Consider the following 17,564-nt stretch of genomic DNA (forward strand, 5'->3'; position numbering starts at 1 on the left):
CCTGCTGAGTAGAGTCATTTCATCAGCTGTAATAAATTAATTAATAAATGAAAGGAAATGAAACGGTGACACCCATAATAAAGTCAATTTTAGGTTTTTGGTAGGACAGTCGTGCCTCTATTTATGTCAGCTTCCAGGCGTGGGCTGCCGACATAGGTATTAAACTGTGGTTAACGCCAGACAGTTTATATCACCACAGGCAAGTCAGCCATCATCCAATAAAGACAAGACAGAGCCCCATCAGAACGAAAACCAGTGAGACAGGGACAGTGACATACGAGACAGTGCGTGGCGTGGGTAGATAAGGGTAGAATGATAAGGACGGCATAAAAGGCCACGGTGCACCTTCCACGGTGCACCTTCTTTGCCAGTCCTCGGTAGTATAGTGGTTAGTATCCCCGCCTGTCACGCGGGAGACCGGGGTTCGATTCCCCGCCGGGGAGGTACAGTTTTTTATTGGCTCGCCTAAGATAATATCGCCAGCGCACTCCACATGCTATATACACCAGTGGAACTTGCACTTAGCCTACATTTTCATTCCTTTGCATCTTATTTCATAGAGTGGCAGAAAGACAGCGCTTCTGCTGAACACCCATTCCCTAGCACTTCTCGTCTAGTGGTAATTTCTTTTAATAACTCAGCATTCAAGATGGAGAGCTGGGAGTTTTTGGCTAGGTTAAAGTAAAAAGGGTGTAATACGACCTTTGATTTCACAGTGGAAGAAATTATACCCAAATAACTGAAGTTGTTTTCGTTATATAGAAAAGGTTCAGCAGTTATGGCCCGACTTGGATCCTCGTCGGGTATGGGTCTTCTCGGTAAAGACAACTTCGGTACGTACAAACACTATCGTCCGATCGCCTCTTCCGCCACATTCATCAATAAAGTCGTAGATGCCTGAGCCACACGTAGTAAAAAAAGAAGCATATTATCACCTATACATGGATGATGATGATGATGATGATGATGATATGTGCCTTGGTCCACTACGTCTTGGTTAAGCGTCTGTGAATCCAGCGATGAAATACAGGCATATAGAGGCGAACGTACTGTAGTATTGGGCATCACGTATAATTTCTTCCTTTTAATTTCATCCACTTACACGCAACATCCACGCCACTTCATGGAAAATGGTGTCCATGATCTAACACAGGAATAAAATATACTAGATGTGTTGGTACATGAAGAGTTAATGCACAAATCCGTCAGAGGTCGCAAGTGTTGACTGGGTTAGTAGGAAAAGTGGGTTATCTCTCTCTCTCTCTCTCTCTCTCTCTCTCTCTCATCACCTTTTGTCGCCAAATTCTCTACCTTTTTTTCCTCCCAACCTCTCTCTGTCCTTCTCTTGTCTGCATTCTTTTCACTCTTACTCTCCCCTTCTCCCTCTTCATGTCTCTCCTTCTCCCCCTCCCTACCTCTCTCCCCTTGTCTCTGCCTCTCCCCCTCTCTCCTTCCTTCTGTCTCTCCCTCCCCCATTCCTCCCCATTTTTTTATCCCTCTCCCTCCCTCTTACCTTCAACACGTTTTCCTCCTCCATGTCTACCTGTCAGTCATGTCTTTCATCGCTCCTCTCTCACCCTCCTATTTTTTCGTCCCTTCCTCTCTACTCTTCCTCCCTCCCTTTCTCCTGCCCTCTCTCCCTCCCTGTTTACCTCCTCTCCAGCTCTCTATTCCTCTCTCCCTTACACTCTTCTACTTTCCCTCACTTCCTCTGTCTACCCTTTCTTCCGTCCTCCTTTCCTTCCCTCTCTCCCACTTTCCTCGTATTTTTTTTTCTTTGCTTTCTGTCCATCAGTCCTTCATTTCAATTCTCCCTTCCAGTTCTACCATCTTCTTTTCTTGCCTTTCTCCTATTTTCTGCCTTTGAACTACATTCTGTCTGTCTGTCTGTCTGTCTGTCTGTGTGTGTGTGTGTCTCTCTCTCTCACACACACACACACACACACACACACACACACACACACACACACACACACACACACACACACACACACACACACACACACACACACACACACACACACACACACACACACACACACACACACACACACACACATTCCCTGTCTTTCCTTGCCTTCTCTCATCAACTCACCATTCGAAGTTTTTTCCTTCCCCTTCTCTGTTTTTCATCATCCCCTTCCTTACATCTCATTCTTTCCCTCCCTCCTTCTTGCCTTCTCTTTCTTCCAGTATTTCCTGTCCTTCTTTACCTCCTTTTTCCCCTTCCTCCATCCCTCCCCTCCTACTCCCTCGCCCTGCCTTTCTTTGTCCATACCACAATGATTCTTTTTAGGCCTGTCAGAATTTAGTCATTTAAAGAAGGTTCCAGTCTGTTATATAAGGAGTTCTCTTCCTTATATAAGAGATTCTGATCCTTTATATCTGATTTTCCAAATATTTGTATAGCACTTTTCAGTCGTATATATAATAGGTTCCACTCGTTTATATAAGAAGTTCCAGTCCACGAAATTCCATTTCTTTATTTGGGTCTGTTGATTCCATTCCTATATAACCGGTTCCTGTCCTTTATGTGACAATTTTCAGTCCGTTATGTAATATCTTCGAATCGTTCATATCTCTTTCATATAGATAGATAGATAGATGATAGATAGATAGATAGATAGATAGATATACAGTAAGTCCTCGTATTTGGACGCATTTTACTTCGACGCCTCGTTTTTTGCGCAAGAAAAAGGTTCCGAGTTGTCTCATAATTCGCGAGTTTTCCCACAATTCGATGCTCCCAGCCGGCAGCCGACACTCAGCAGACGATGCGTACTGATGCTCAGTCTAGGCACCGTCCAATTTTCTATGCAGCAGTTTCCCATGATCTTTATACAGCAGGTCCAGCAGGGCAGTAGACACACGTGAGTTTGTTATTGTTTGTGATCGTAACGTTCGATCTTCAGCCGTGTCGTGAATACACAGCAGGTCCAGTGGGGCAGTAGACACACGTGAGTTTGTTATCGTTTGTGATCGTAACGTTCGATCTTCAGCCGTGTTGTGCTACTATTTATTAAGAAAGAATCGTTACATGTTTCTCGCAACACTATTTATTTTTGTTCTGATGGACAAATACATGAAATGGATGTAAAATAAAGCTTATCGATATTTAAGAAAGGAAAGAATAATAACCATCCCAGTTCAGAGATGGTAGACTTAGCCCACCAATTTTTTTTTTTATTCTATTTGACTATATTATAGCCTTTCTTTCTTGTAGTAGTAAGTAAAATAATGTTGTTATAATTTCTCCCTTCCTTTTAGTGACAAAGAGGGCACATAAAATGACCGGGGTTTAGTTAACTGACTTTGATGTCGAAAATTAAATATTCTGGTGAAAAGTGGCAGTTTTTCCTTGGTTAGTAACATCGGGAACTAGCCCATCCACCCTCAACACACCTTCACTTGCCACTCAAGCCAGTCTTCACTTTATTTCTGGTAAGGATTTTTGGTGTTGCAGCTCTTTATAACAGTTTTAATGTCTTTTCAGGTACATGTTTATTGTGTTATGCTGTTTTAGCACTAGTAAACACTCTTCACTTAATTTTGGGTAGGGCCTGTTTGGTATTATAGTACTTTCTGATAGAGTAGGTACAATACATGTCCCACTGGAACGCTCCTCTATTTTTCCCATTGATTCTTAGCTTCACACTTCGACGTTTCGCGTTTCGCGCGGTTTTGGCGGAACATCCAAGCCGCGAAAAACGAGGATTTACTGTATATATATATATATATATATATATATATATATATATATATATATATATATATATATATATATATATACACACACACACACCGATTTTACATATGGATGTATTTTCCCCCTCTGGACCTCTTTTCCTTCATGAACCAATTTTTTCCGTTGATCTATTGTTTCCATGGACCTATTTTTACCATTGATCTGTGTTTACCCATGGAACTAGTTCTCCCTTGGAGCTATTTTCCTCTTTGGCCATGTGTTCCCCCTTTGGCCCTATCATCCCCCTGTGGGCCTATTTTCCGCCACGGAGCTATTTATTCCCATGGACCAATTTTCCCTCCATGCACCTACTTTTCTCATTGACTTGTTTTCCATCGTGGATCTGTATTTCACCTTGGACCACGTTTCCTCCATTGCCTCTTCTGGGCAACACAGATCCGCAGAGTTTTACGTATCCGAAAAGACGTCTGAGTACTACTGAATGTTTGTAGGCTGTAACTCGCGTACTGTAGCTTGAATGCTAGGCAGCACGTTCGTGTACTTTTCGTTTTGGAGTTATTACCGATGTAGAAAGAAAGAAATAAGTATAGGGGAAAAAAAAAAAACTAGAACAAAATCAGTATCTTAACGACTCAAGTTCACAACTCCTACGAACGTTAGCGGGGCTTTGCGAGTAGCTTTGCACTTAAGCGAAGGTCTTTTAGTCTCTGTGCATAAAGTTGGGCTTAAAGAATTTTCGTGCGCGGGCCCTATGCCTTATGCATGTGACGTCATCGGAACCTTGGCCACCCCTGCATAGTAAGCCCTACCTCACTCATATATTGCAGTCCATTACAGCGCAGGTTGTAGTCCTCTATATCCCAGCCCATTATCGAAAGTTACCGTTCGTTACATCCTAGTACTGTATATCCCAATATCAAGTTCCAATTCTTTATAATAATTGGTTTAAAACTATTATACGAGTAAAACAGTTAATAATCTTTTTGTATGAGAGGTTTCAGCTCTTTACATTCCTGTAAATTGTGACCCTTTATGTAGCAGACCCCAGCCCATTAAACAAGAGATCGACATCATTTTTACGACAAGTTCCAATCCGTTATATAACAGGTTCCTTTACGTAAAACATTGTTGAGTATAACAGGTTCCACTTCTGCATGGAAGAATTTATAATTCTTTATAAATGTATGAAAGCGAATTAAATTTAAAAGACCACTTGTACACTCTTCATAAATTCGGTTTCATTCCTTCATATAATAGGCTTCCTTTCCCTAAGGCTTCCATTGTTATTACTCTCCAGTACTGTATAATAGGTTCCAGTCCTTTAGATTTCAGGCTCCATTCCTTCATAAATGAGATTCGAATCCTTTATATTACTTCATTTCCCACCACATAATTAATACCAGTATACAGTATACACAGCAGGTTCCAAACCTTTACTTAAGAGATTCACATCCATTCTGTAAGAGTTTCCAGTCCTTTACAAGGAGGTTCCTGTCTTCATAAAACAGGTTCTGATCCTTAATGTAAGAGTTTCCAGTCCTTTACAAAGAGGTTTAAGACTTTATATAACAGGTTCCAATCTTTTATATAAGAGGTTCCAATCCTTTATATAAGAGTTTCCAGTCGTCTATATAAGAGGCCCCATCCTTTTTTTATAGGTATTTTTTATATAAAGTCATGTACCTTGGTGACCAGGAGGGATGCCAAGTAATATATCTTCTCTCTCTCTCTCTCTCTCTCTCTCTCTCTCTCTCTCTCTCTCTCTCTCTCTCTCTCTTTCCCTTAAGGGCGGTTGACAACTTTGCTCATATTGTTCCGAAGGCAGTCATGTGGAAGGGGAGAGAGAGAGAGAGAGAGAGAGAGAGAGAGAGAGAGAGAGAGAGAGAGAGAGAGAGAGAGAGAGAGAGAGAGAGAGAGAGAGAGAGAGAGAGACCACTTTAAAAGCCTTAGGGAAGGAAGTAAAAAGGGTTTGAGGGAGGATTGAAAAGAAGGGAGGGAGAGAGTGAGAAAAGGGTTAATGTTTATATAGGTGTAGGGAGGACGGGAGAGAAATAGGGAGTGAGAAAATGAGGGAGGGAGGGAGAGAAGGAGGTAGAGTAGGAATATGGGAGTAAGAAAAGAGAGGAGTGGGAGAGAGGGAATGGAGGAGGGATGAGAGATTGAGAGAGACGGGAGGGAGAACTGAAGGAGGGAAGGGGAAGAGAGAGCTGGGGAAGGGCGATAGAGAAATACAGGAAGACGGGAGGAAAGGATGGAGGGAGAGGAAGGAGGAGAGAAGCGAAGGAGGGGGGCAGAGAATGAAGGAAGATAGGAGGGGGGGAAGAAAGAGGGTTGATAAGAGAATGGGAGAGGAAGAAGGGAAGATAAAAGATGGAAGTAGAGAACGAAAGGAAGAGTGAAAAGGAGGGTAAGAGGTAAGGAGATGAAGGAGAGGAGGGGGAATGAAGGAATGTAATGGAAGGAAGGCAGGATAAGGAACAGGAGAAATGGAAGGGGAAAGAACCACATAGGGAAGGAAGGACAGAAGGAAGAGAGATAAAGACTGGATGGATGGATGGAGACAAGGAGGAGGAGAATGAATAAGGGAGGGAGGGAAAGGAGGGGAGAAAAGGAAGGAGGGAGAAAGAGAGTGAAGGAGAGATAATGGCGAAAGAGGGAGGATGTTAGGAAATTGAAGAGAGAAGAGGATGAAAGAGAGAGGAAGGAAAAGAAGGCGAAGGAAGGAAGGAGGGAAAGAGAGAAAAAAAGGAGGAAGAGAGGGTGAACGAGGGAGAGTGGGATGGAGGGAAGGATGGAGGGAGGAAGGAAAGGAGAGAATGAAGTAGAGGGGGAAGGAATAAAGCGAAGGAGGGAGGGAGGGAAGGAGTATTTATGTGTAGTGTTGACAGAAGGGATAAGGAGAGAGAGAGAGAGAGAGAGAGAGAGAGAGAGAATTTCCTTCTGTTTAGCTTCTCAGTTCTTCTCTCTCTCTCTCTCACACACACACACACACACACACACACACACACACACACACACACACACACACACACACACACACACACACACACACACACACACACACACACACACACACACACACACACACACACACACACACACACACACACACACACACACACACACACACACACACACACATTACCAAGAGCCGTAGACCCCATGAAAAAATATAGTAACCATACCGTAAATGCCTCCACTTTTCCCTGGACGTTCGTTTCTCGGTCTCCTTCTCCTTCGTCTTCGGACATTGGATATCAGTGTTGTTGTTGTTGTTCTTGTTCATATTCCTTCATCTTGTTGTTCTTGTTCTGACCTTATTTTTGTGGTTTTCTTAGTATCTTTTCTCGTCTAGTAAATACATACATACATAGAGAGAGAGAGAGAGAGCGAGAGGGAGAGGGAGGGAGGGAGGGAGGGAGGGAGGGGACTATGATTAAAGTAAGAATAAGAGAAAATGAGGAAAAAATTGAGGCACGGAGGGAGGGGAGGGAGGAAAGGGGAAAAAGATGAAGGGAGAGAGGTGAAGGAGAGAGAGGCTTATGCACCATATAGGTCAGTGGAGAGAGAGAGAGAGTATAGACCGAAAGACAGGAGCTGGCCATTCCGTATGCAAATGCCTGATGGTCAGTATAGGCCTCCTGTCTGTTTCCCTGTCTCCCTGTATATCTGTCTCGTAGGCCTATGTCATGTAGCCTAGTTTCCACCAACATCTCTTTTGCAGGATTTTTGTAGCAGCAGCAGCAGCAGCAGTAGTGGTAGTGTTAATAGTAGTAGTAGGCTAGTAGGAACAGAGTATTGAGGGCTGTGTCAAAGTTCAGATCTGTACTAGAGCCACTGAAGATGCCATTGGAAGTGTGTTAATATGGGTAGTTACAGACGGACGCTGATGGAATGATGATGGGAGGGGTTGTTGGGTCTGCCGCTGGGATGGGTCGACTGGCCATGATGAGTCCACGTTCCCGTCATCACAACCCTCTTAGACTCCCGGGTTGTTGGACAGAAATCATCGTACAACTTGATGAACATGGCGATGACAACAACCAAAAACCACTAAGTATAAGAAGAGAACTAGCAGCGACCCGGAAATGCGAACCTCACCTCCCCGCCTTTGTGTGTGTGTGTGTGTGTGTGTGTGTGTGTGTGTGTGTGTGTGTGTGTGTGTGAGAGAGAGAGAGAGAGAGAGAGAGAGAGCTAGATAGAGGAACAAAAAACAAAAACAGCAGATGGTAGCTACTCACAGCCTCACCGCCATAAATCCGAGTCTGTCTAAGTTTGACCTTTTAATATATCAATCTGTCTATCTTTATTTATCTATCTACCCGCCTTTTTTTGTGTCTGTCGATCTCTATTTATCTGTGTATATCTATCTATTATTGTATCTATTTATTTTTCTGTGTATAAAATTTTCTGTCAAACTGTATCACTTAATCCGTGTCCAGTCAATACATCTATCTCTGTTTCTGCATGTCTATCTATCTGTGCCTTTCTCTCCTCAGTTTTTTTCATCTATCAGTCTATCTATCTGTATCTATCAATTCCTCCATCAGTCTGTCCGTCTGTCAGTCTGTGTCGGTGTGTATATATTTGTATTTATCAGTATCTTTGTCTATGTATGTCTGTGTATCTGTCTGTCTGTCTTTCTTAGCATCTATCTGTTTATCTGTCTATCTATCTGCCTGTCTGTATATCTGTATGAATGAATATATCTGTATGTTTCCTTATCTCTGTGTAGCAGTATGTCAGAGGCGCTAAAGAGAGCCTCCTTCACGTGGTGGCACCGATATAACTGGGCAGCGGTTCATTTTCATCCTGCATTCCACTGAGTTCACGTCCTTATGAACCTACAAAAACAACAACAACGACAAAAACAGCGGAAAAAAAATAACAACTCTATCCTTATATTTGTCAGTCTCGTTTCCGTGTCTGTTTATCGATCTCTTCTATCTGTTTAGCTCTGTCTATCTGTAGTCTGTTCTTCTGTCTGTCCGTTTGCCTTTCTTTTTCTCTCTATGAATCCTCCTCTTTCTTTCCCTATATCGGCCAACCCTACATCCTGTGAGGGGTGGCTGAAACAGTTAGAAAGTAACCTCGGATGTGCTGTATGTTTTAAGTTGGATTAATGCATTCTCTCTCTCTCTCTCTCTCTCTCTCTCTCTCTCTCTCTCTCTCTCTCTCTCTCTCTCTCTCTCTCTCTCTCTCTCTCTCTCAATGTAATGCCTAAATGCGTCCAGTCAGTGTAAGAATAGCTACTTCCCTACGAGGACATTTTATTCCTACTGTCTTCAGATATTTTTATGTATGTGAAGAGAAGTTGTTCACGTTGAAGGAGTTTGACCCATTCATTGACCCAAGCTGAGTAAGATAATCTGACCATAGAAAGAACTAAAAAAAAAAAAAAAAAATCGTCAAACTGAAAGTGTCAGGGTAAGAGATAATCTGCCTACTACTTATATTTCCCTCGGCAAAATAAGATCGGCCTGGGGTAATCCGGATTAAAAACATATGTATTTGGATTAAGAAACATATTTACCTCCGACAAGGAAGTTGTGAGAGGTTATGTATTCATCAGTCTCTGTATGTTTGTGTAGTGTACAAGATATTTTAAAAGCTGATATCGGATTTCAGTGAAATTTGGTGGATAAGTGGAAAGTAGGCCAAAGAAGAATTGATTAGAATTTGAGGTGGCCCTTAAGCCGGATACAAGAAATCATAAACTGTTTTGGCGTTGGCTTAGATACCGGGTATGCGCTCTCTGAAACTGTGTAACAGGGCAGATTAAGACCGTAGAATTAATTATGTGACACCGTAAAAGTATTCATCTGGTAGGAAAGAGATATTACAGCAATATATCATACATTTTATTTGCGTTCGGGAGGGTATGCGCTATGTGAGTGCTTCCTAGTTACAGTTGATTCCCTATCGTAACCCAGATTTTGATTTGCAGGAAGAACAAGAGACTTTGGAAGTTTCTGTCAACCTTCCTTCAAAAACGGGGAAAAAAAAAACTTTAGATATTTTCGCTATCATAACTAAGATTTGTGTGTGTGTGTGTGTGTGTGTGTGTGTGTGCTTCAGAATGAACAAACGACGTGGGAAAATTCTTGTCTTCTTGTTCTTCCTGCAAATCAGAATCCGATTTACAACAGTCAGTTTATTAGTCTTTAGTGAATCTTGGCGCTAAGTATTACGTCCACAACAGCTGGAAGGGTTGACTTCTAGGGTTTCTCTCAGTTGAACATAATCGCCGGGACCAGAATAAAGTATCCTGATGCATCTGTATTATCTTAACACTTAGGCTCCTGTGACTCTCTCTCAGCTGAATAAAATCGTCTAGCTAACGGAATACTTCAGTGATTCCGAGTATGAGAAGAACATTTTTTTTTTTTTCTGTCGTGATAGGTTCTATTATAAGCCCACAGTCTGCTAAAATCTGTGTGCTGAATAAAATCGTATTGTTTTGGCCTGGAAAAAAAAAAAAAAAAAAAAAATCTGTGCCTATAGCAAGACCAGGTTTAGTCAACATTTTTGTCTGCGTAGTGAACGTCAAACGTATGAAAGCAACGCGTGCTTACGAGTATCCTGTTTTTGTTTTTGTTTTTTTTTTTCTTGTCAGGAAAGAGATGAAATAAGTTTTCACCGCACTCAAACTATTATTCCTACAACACTCATTTTTCACCGGATATACTCCCATGTCCCCTCCCACCCTTCACCCTAATTCCAGCACACCTCACCCACTTCTTTGTCCCTCACGCACATTTCTTTACCCCACAAACACTGTCATTCTTTTAGGATATTTTACAATAAATATTCGCTGTACCCAAACCCCGAATCGTACCATACCCATTTTCACAGGTTATACTGTCCTGCCTCAGCCTCGCCGCGCACCAACACGCCATCCCATTATATCCATCCCTTTGTTCACCACACCCATTTTCTAACCCCAGTCTGAATGTTGACGCGACGCAGGTAAGTCGGTCGACGAATGCGCTTGTTTGGCCCACTGACTACTATGATTTCCCTCGGCCGGATAAAACTATTTAGTGCTAGTACGAAAAAATATCCGAGTTTTTATGCTTGACACTACAGTAATTTTTATCAGTTGAATAAAATGATTGCGTGTTAGTCCGAAAAATACTAAAATTTTTATCTTTTACAATACTTTAAAAAAGAAAATTAAAAAAATCAGCCGAAACAAAATCCACCGGTGTTAGGATGAAAATAACTTTTTTCTCTCTCTTTCGCAGCTAAAGTTTTACCCAGTTGAATAAAATTATATGATAGGTTGGAAAGTACCCTAGTTCTCATCTCGTATTCTCCATCCATCCATCCATCCATTCATTTATTCATTCATCTATCAGTCTATCTATCTATCTATCTATATCTGTCTATTTATATGTCTGTCTGTCCATCCATCCATCCAAACCTTTATTGCCCCATCAGATGCGTAGGGGCCTGGAGCTAGGCTACTCCATCCAGATATGTAAGGCGAGATTTTTCCACCGGAATTTTTATCGGCTGAATGAAGTCGTTTGGTGTTGGCCTGAAATGACTTACAAGTGTCCCCAGCGGCGAATGGTTTGCGAGTTAACAGCAAAAACGAGGGTAGGAGAGTGTACCTAGGATGTTGTTTCTCCTCTGATTCGTGTCCCGATAAAAATAAAAGTCTTCAAGATCTCACCACGGTATATACAGTAGAAGATACTCGAGGTAGTGCTGTCTTCAATGCCCGTATTCTCGTCGGTTATGGAAGTCCCTTAACAAATCTTCTTAAGCGATTTATTTTGCGTATTACCCCTTATTGTGCTCCCTGTGGTATTTAAATCATTCAAATACCACCACACTCACCAAAAATTGTATACTAATTGATGATAACGAACCGTATCCAAAGATAAATCACTAAGGAAGAGGTGTTTGGGAGCTTCCTTACCCGACATGATTACGACTCTGAATGACAAGCCAAATATTTCCCGTAACCCAAGGAACCGTTCACTATGTTCAAGTGGTTTGTATATAACCCAACGACGCCTGGTGGTATAATGGGTTAAGGCGCTCCAACAGGATGGGGTCTGTACGGGTTTACATCCGAGGGTGGTTGGGTTTACTGCTTGTTGGCTGGGAAAGGCCTTTCACCCGCTCTTCAAAGGTCGGGACTGGGAAGGTAACTCATGGCCCCTCAGCTGCTGATGGGAAAAGATTACTAGATGGTAGATAGATTTGTTGTTGTTGTTGTTGTTGTTGTTGTTGTTATGATGATAATGATGAAGATTATGGCGACGGTGATGATGGTGATGATGATGATGATGATGATGATGATGGTGGTGGTGGTGGTGGTGGTGGTTGTTACTGTGATTTGTTCTTCTTCTTCTTCTTCTTCTTATTATTATTATTATTATTATTATTATTATTATCATCATCATTATTATTATTATTGTTGTTGATCGTTTCTCTCTCTCTCTCTCTCTCTCTCTCTCTCTGTGCCTGAGAAAACGTATATAAAAAAGTCTTCAAAAAATCTTTAAAATATGCTTCAGAGAAACACCGGTTCATTCCTAACCACTGAGATTCAAGCACCATACCCCTTCACCACGAGGGTCAGTCCTAGGCTCAATAAATCGTTTGGCGGTATCATGAATGGAAAAAAAATATATCATTGTCTGTCTGTCTGTCCGTCTAACCACTTGGGGACGCCTTCACGTGGTGGCACCGATATGTATGGGCGACTTGACTGCCCGGATAGAGAAGCGTCCCTCCACCCCCTCCCTCCCTAACTTCCTTATGGGTGATGGTTGACTGCAGAAAGGTAATTACAGCCTGCAGTCTACTGGGTTCACGTATCAGATGAGCTTGGGCCACAACAACAACAGCAATAAATAAAAAAATACGAGTCTACGAGAGGTCCCTAGCTAAATAAAATCGTCTGACGGAAAAAAATAACAATAAATATCCATGGCTGTGTTGATGGGATATTGTCGAACTTATAGTGTGAAGGGATTTTGTTTACTTGAATAAAATCGTAAGGAAGTAGCAAGAATGTAACAAAAAAAAAAAATTATGGTGAAAGGGTAAAGGTTATGGGTGTTGTTACAGAGGTTATTAGATGGATGATTGGCTTGTAACAGGAGACGTGATTGTAACCTTATATACTCGCAGCCTACATATACCCGTGGGACTGTGTGTGTGTGTGTGTGTGTGTGTGTGTGTGTGTGTGTGTGAGAGAGAGAGAGAGAGAGAGAGAGGAAAAAGGATCAATATTTTCTCACCTTTTCTCCACTATCTCTCTACACTTATCTCTCTCTCAGTCACGTTCTCATCTCGTTCCCACCCCTCTCCTCTTCCTCTCATCCTGCCCTTAGCATCTCTCTCACGCCTTCTACAAGCCTCTCTCTCTCTCTCTCTTTCTCTCTCTCTCTCTCTCTCTCTCTCTCTCTCTCTCTCTCTCTCTCTCTCCCCGGATAATCGGTAAGTACTGAAAGGGAGGAATACAGATGGCCAGATAAATAGTATAGTAGGTGGATTGGTACTTACCGGACAGATACTGAGCTGCGTAGGTATGTATGTAGGTAGGTAAGTAGCATGTGAGTTTTTGGAAGGTAGATAAGTAGATAAAATAGATAGATGGAAGAGTGGAGTGGCATATTAGTATTTAGGTAGTTTAATAGGGAGGTAGGCATGTAAGTAGGGAGGTAGGTAAGTAGGTGGAATGGTGGGGAGGTAGGTATAGAGGTAGGTAGGCAGGTAGAAAGGCAGTTAGGTAGGAATGTAAGTAAAAAGCAGCCAGACTGATTATGTGGTAAGTAGTTAGGATGGTAGTTTGGTTGGTAGGTAGGGAGGTAGACTGGTAAGTAGGTAAGCAGGTAGGAAAGTTAATTAGTAGGCTAGTTACCAAGGTAGCGTGGCAGGTTAGTAGATGAAATGATAGGTAAGAAGGTAGGCAAATTAGTAAGTAGATAGGGATGTGGACAGGTAGAAAGGCAGCTGTGAATTAAGTAGGCCTAGCTACACTGATAGGTAGGTAGATAGGTAGGTAAGGTGGTAGATAGGGTGGTAGGTAGGTTGGTAGGTAGATAATTATGGCTGTATATTTTACAGGCATACACTTAACTTATGAACACAAGAGAGAGAGAGAGAGAGAGGAGGGCTGTGTCTCGTGATCGCTGTAACTCTCTCTCTCTCTCTCTCTTTGATTAGGAAATATGGAAACGAACACCATTAATTTCTTGCCTACCGTCGCATCCAGAGAAGAAGCATGCTGTCATTTTTTTTTCTTTCCTGTCTCTCTTTGTTTTTTTTTGTTTTTTTACTAGGAAGTGGTCAGTGCAAGCAGAATTTTTGAGAGAGGGAGAGAGAGAGAGAGGGATGAAGTAATAGATATAGCAAAGAATATGATGTGGTGATTTGGACATACGAAACACGTGAATAATGAAAGATTAACCAAAAGTAAAATGATGGAAGAAGTAGGAAATGGAGACGAGGAAGATGGAAGAGTGGAATGGAAGAATGTATGAGGAAGGGCGTGACGGTTTTGGGGTGGAGGGAGGGAGTACAGTATGTAAGAGGTGGTAAAGAAGCTTGGATCTATTATTATTTTTCCCATCCTCATTCAACCCTGAGATTGGGTGTTGTGTCAGATGGAGAGGTTGATAGGTAGATGGATGGGTGGATTGATAGTTTCAGAGGTGGATGAGCAGATGGATTAACTGGGGCCAGTTGATGGAGGGACTGGCGATAGATAGATGAACAGGGACTTAGGGACAAAGGTGGATTGAGAGAGAAACTGATTGGCAGGTAGATGGATAAATGGATAGGTAGGAGGGGCCGCGCGACGGAAGGGGTTCACAGACCACCGGCCGGATAATGCATTTTTGTTGGATAACACTATTTTCATCCATACTCCATCATGTGGTCCTGGATGAGAACACCTTCCTCCACTGGAAGTATGGTTGAACGTCCTTAAAAAGAAAGAAAAAAAAAGTAATGTACATCGTCCTTGTGGCTACTCACCATTCGCTTAGGAGCGGAGGAGCGCGTCTTGGCAGTGTGTGCCTCTGTGTGCATGTATTGGTTGCGGCTAATAAGAACGTAGCCGGGGCACGAGCCTCGCTTACTGATTGGCTGGCCATACGTGGCAGTGTGTTTGGCGGGGAGTTTTTTGCCGCGCCATACGTCAGTCCCTACCGTTTTGCGCTGTTTTACAGTCATCTTTTGCAACTTTTACGGAGTTCCGCGTATGATTACTGGAGTAACAATGTCCCGTCGTGCTGATGATAGTGATAAAAGTGTTCCTTGGCACTCAGGATTTGTGAAAACAGTGGTTTGTGGGTGAGTTCGTTTTGTAGCAATAATGGTAAACGACCTTTTTTGTGGGACCATAGCACATTCATGTTGCTTCATGGTACCTATCTTTGTTCTAATCAATTTTGTTTTTTGCTTAAGCAATCAAGTTTTGCCAGAAAACGGGTTGAAAGTTCAGCAAATTAAAAAAATAATAGAAAAGTAAAAAAAAATATTAAATAATATTAATTTTATAAATATGGTCAGAGTATTATAAGAACCACAATCTGCACTCAGAAACCTTTCGTAAAAAAAAAAAAAAAGTTCTACCAACAAAATTAAAAAGTTAAGGTTGCGAGAATATTGGTGACCTTTGAACATTCACATCTATCTATCTGTCTGTCAGTATCTATCTGTCTATATCTGTCTATCTCTATCTATCTGCTTATCTATCTCTCTTACACACACACACACACACACACACACACACACACACACACACATATATATATATATATATATATATATATATATGTTGAATGAATTATTTGATAGCCTGATACATAAAGAGATGGATAGATTGATGTGTTGATGAATGGATAGATGGATGAAACGTTTAACAGATACTGGAGAGACTGATAGATAGGTATGATGTATGTATGGATGGGGGGATAGATGGACGGATGAGTACTATTGTTTGACACCAGTTCATTATGCGTGTTGATTTTCTTAATACTGAGAGTTTTGAAGACGGGTATAATGATGCTGTTGGCGATAGTAGCTGATTTAATACTAGGTTTCGGTGATATATGTACAGTAATCGGTGCTGATATAGTGGTCTTGGCGATAATGGTGTCGTTGTGATAGTATTGGTGGTGATAGTGAATGGTGGTAGTACTGATGGTGATGGTGGTGATAGTGGCAGCGGATGTTAGTCGTGTCTGAGTGATAGTGATGGTAGTGATAATCGTGGTAATGAGTGGGCGTAGTAGTTTTGATGGTGGTTGTGGTGATGATGATGATGATGGTTTAGATGATATTTTTAGGTATTTAGTTGGGATGGTAAGGGTTGTTTTGCAAGTAGTGGTATTATTATTAGTAGTAGTGGTAGTAATAGTAGTAGTAGTATCTGCAGTAAAAGCAGTAGTGGTAGTAGTAGTAGTAGTGGCAGGGTAGTAGTCTAGTAGTGACGGTAGTAGTAGTCAGTAGTTGTAGTAGTAGTGGATCAATATACACTGTCTTTTATTTACCAAGATTCAATTAAGGCTCATTATACAGGAAAGAGAGACAGAGGGAGGGAGGGAGGGAGGGAGACAAGGGAAGGAGGGAGGAGAGGAAGAGGAGGAAGGGAAGAAGAGGAACAGGAGGGAAGAAGAAAACAAGGAAGGAGGGTAAAAAAGTGAAGGAAGAGAGAGAGAAAGAGAGAAGAAGGGAGAAGTGTGAAAGGGGAAATGAAAAAAAAAAAAAATGCAAAGGAGAGGGAGAGACAGAGGGAGAGAGAATGTTAAGGAAGGGGGTGAAGAAAGTAAGTGGTCAGACGAAAAGGATGAAGGGAGAGGAAAGGGTGCGGAAAAAGAGAGAGAACTCTTTGATGTTTGAGAGACTGTGTTTGATGTTTTTCTTTCTCTCTCTCTCTCTCTCTCTCTCTCTCTCTCTCTCTCATAAATCCGAAATTAAAGCAATAAAAAAAATCCTTGTAATGGTGATGACTATGTTGAGCCATTTCCTTTATTTTATGTATCCTGTTCTGGACATAAATTAGAAAACCTGTTCTCGAGATCCACTAACTCCCCTGCACATAAAGAAGGAAAGCCACATACCCCCCACACATCACCCATTTGGCACTAAAACCCACCGTCTTCATTCGGGGCTGGTGTGGTGGTATTAGCGGGGGTGTCTTTATGGCCTTTTGGGAGGGCAGTGAAGGCTGTTTTACCCCTTCAGTACGATGACGCCTTTTCTGTTGTATTCGTCGTAACACTTGATGATTTTTTTTTGTTTTTAGCCCAGGGGGGACTTTCAATATAGAGTGGGTAACCTCTCATTTACAGTAGGTTTCCCCCAAATAAAGTACAGTCGTGTGTATGTAGCAGTAGCAAAATGTAAATCAGCTTATGTACTGAAGAGGTTAACCCCTTTGATACGTCTTTATACTTGCTATTTTCAGACCATTATATTGAGCTGAGAACAGACTTTTATACTGAGCTTAGAATAAACTTTCCGGACGGGAGGTGTTCCACGTAGCCTTCATAGCCACTCCATTCATAAGGAATTCTTCAAGCCGGAATAAAAAAAAATCGCATGTTACAGAGAGAGAGAGGGGGGGATAAAACTAGAGAAAGACGTCCTCGGAGTGAAATGGTTTGTTTGTTTTTTTTCCAGAAGCGTCAGATTTTCCAGAGTTTATCAGCTCTCAGAATCTCGAATAACTACTTGATTATCAGTTCGTAAATACTGTTGTGTCATAATAGTTGCTTCTGTTAAACCCTATAATCATCCATCACAGTATCATCAACAGGATTATGAATTTTTGAGAAAAGTTTCCGATGGTTTTTTAAATGATTCCACTGGGGAAGATTGCTGT

General features: G+C 41.7%; 1 non-coding gene across 1 annotated transcript; it reads left to right on the top strand.

The window, feature by feature from the left end:
* The first annotated feature begins 371 nt into the window (after positions 1–371).
* TRNAD-GUC (transfer RNA aspartic acid (anticodon GUC)) lies at positions 372–443 on the top strand. The gene has a single exon. It is a non-coding gene; the product is annotated as a tRNA-Asp (tRNA).
* The last annotated feature ends 17,121 nt before the right edge of the window (positions 444–17,564 follow it).

The sequence above is a fragment of the Coenobita brevimanus genome, chromosome 62 (assembly GCF_032717465.1).
Source record: "Coenobita brevimanus isolate Jiangsu-jjx chromosome 62, ASM3271746v2, whole genome shotgun sequence".
Classification (NCBI taxonomy): domain Eukaryota; kingdom Metazoa; phylum Arthropoda; class Malacostraca; order Decapoda; family Coenobitidae; genus Coenobita; species Coenobita brevimanus.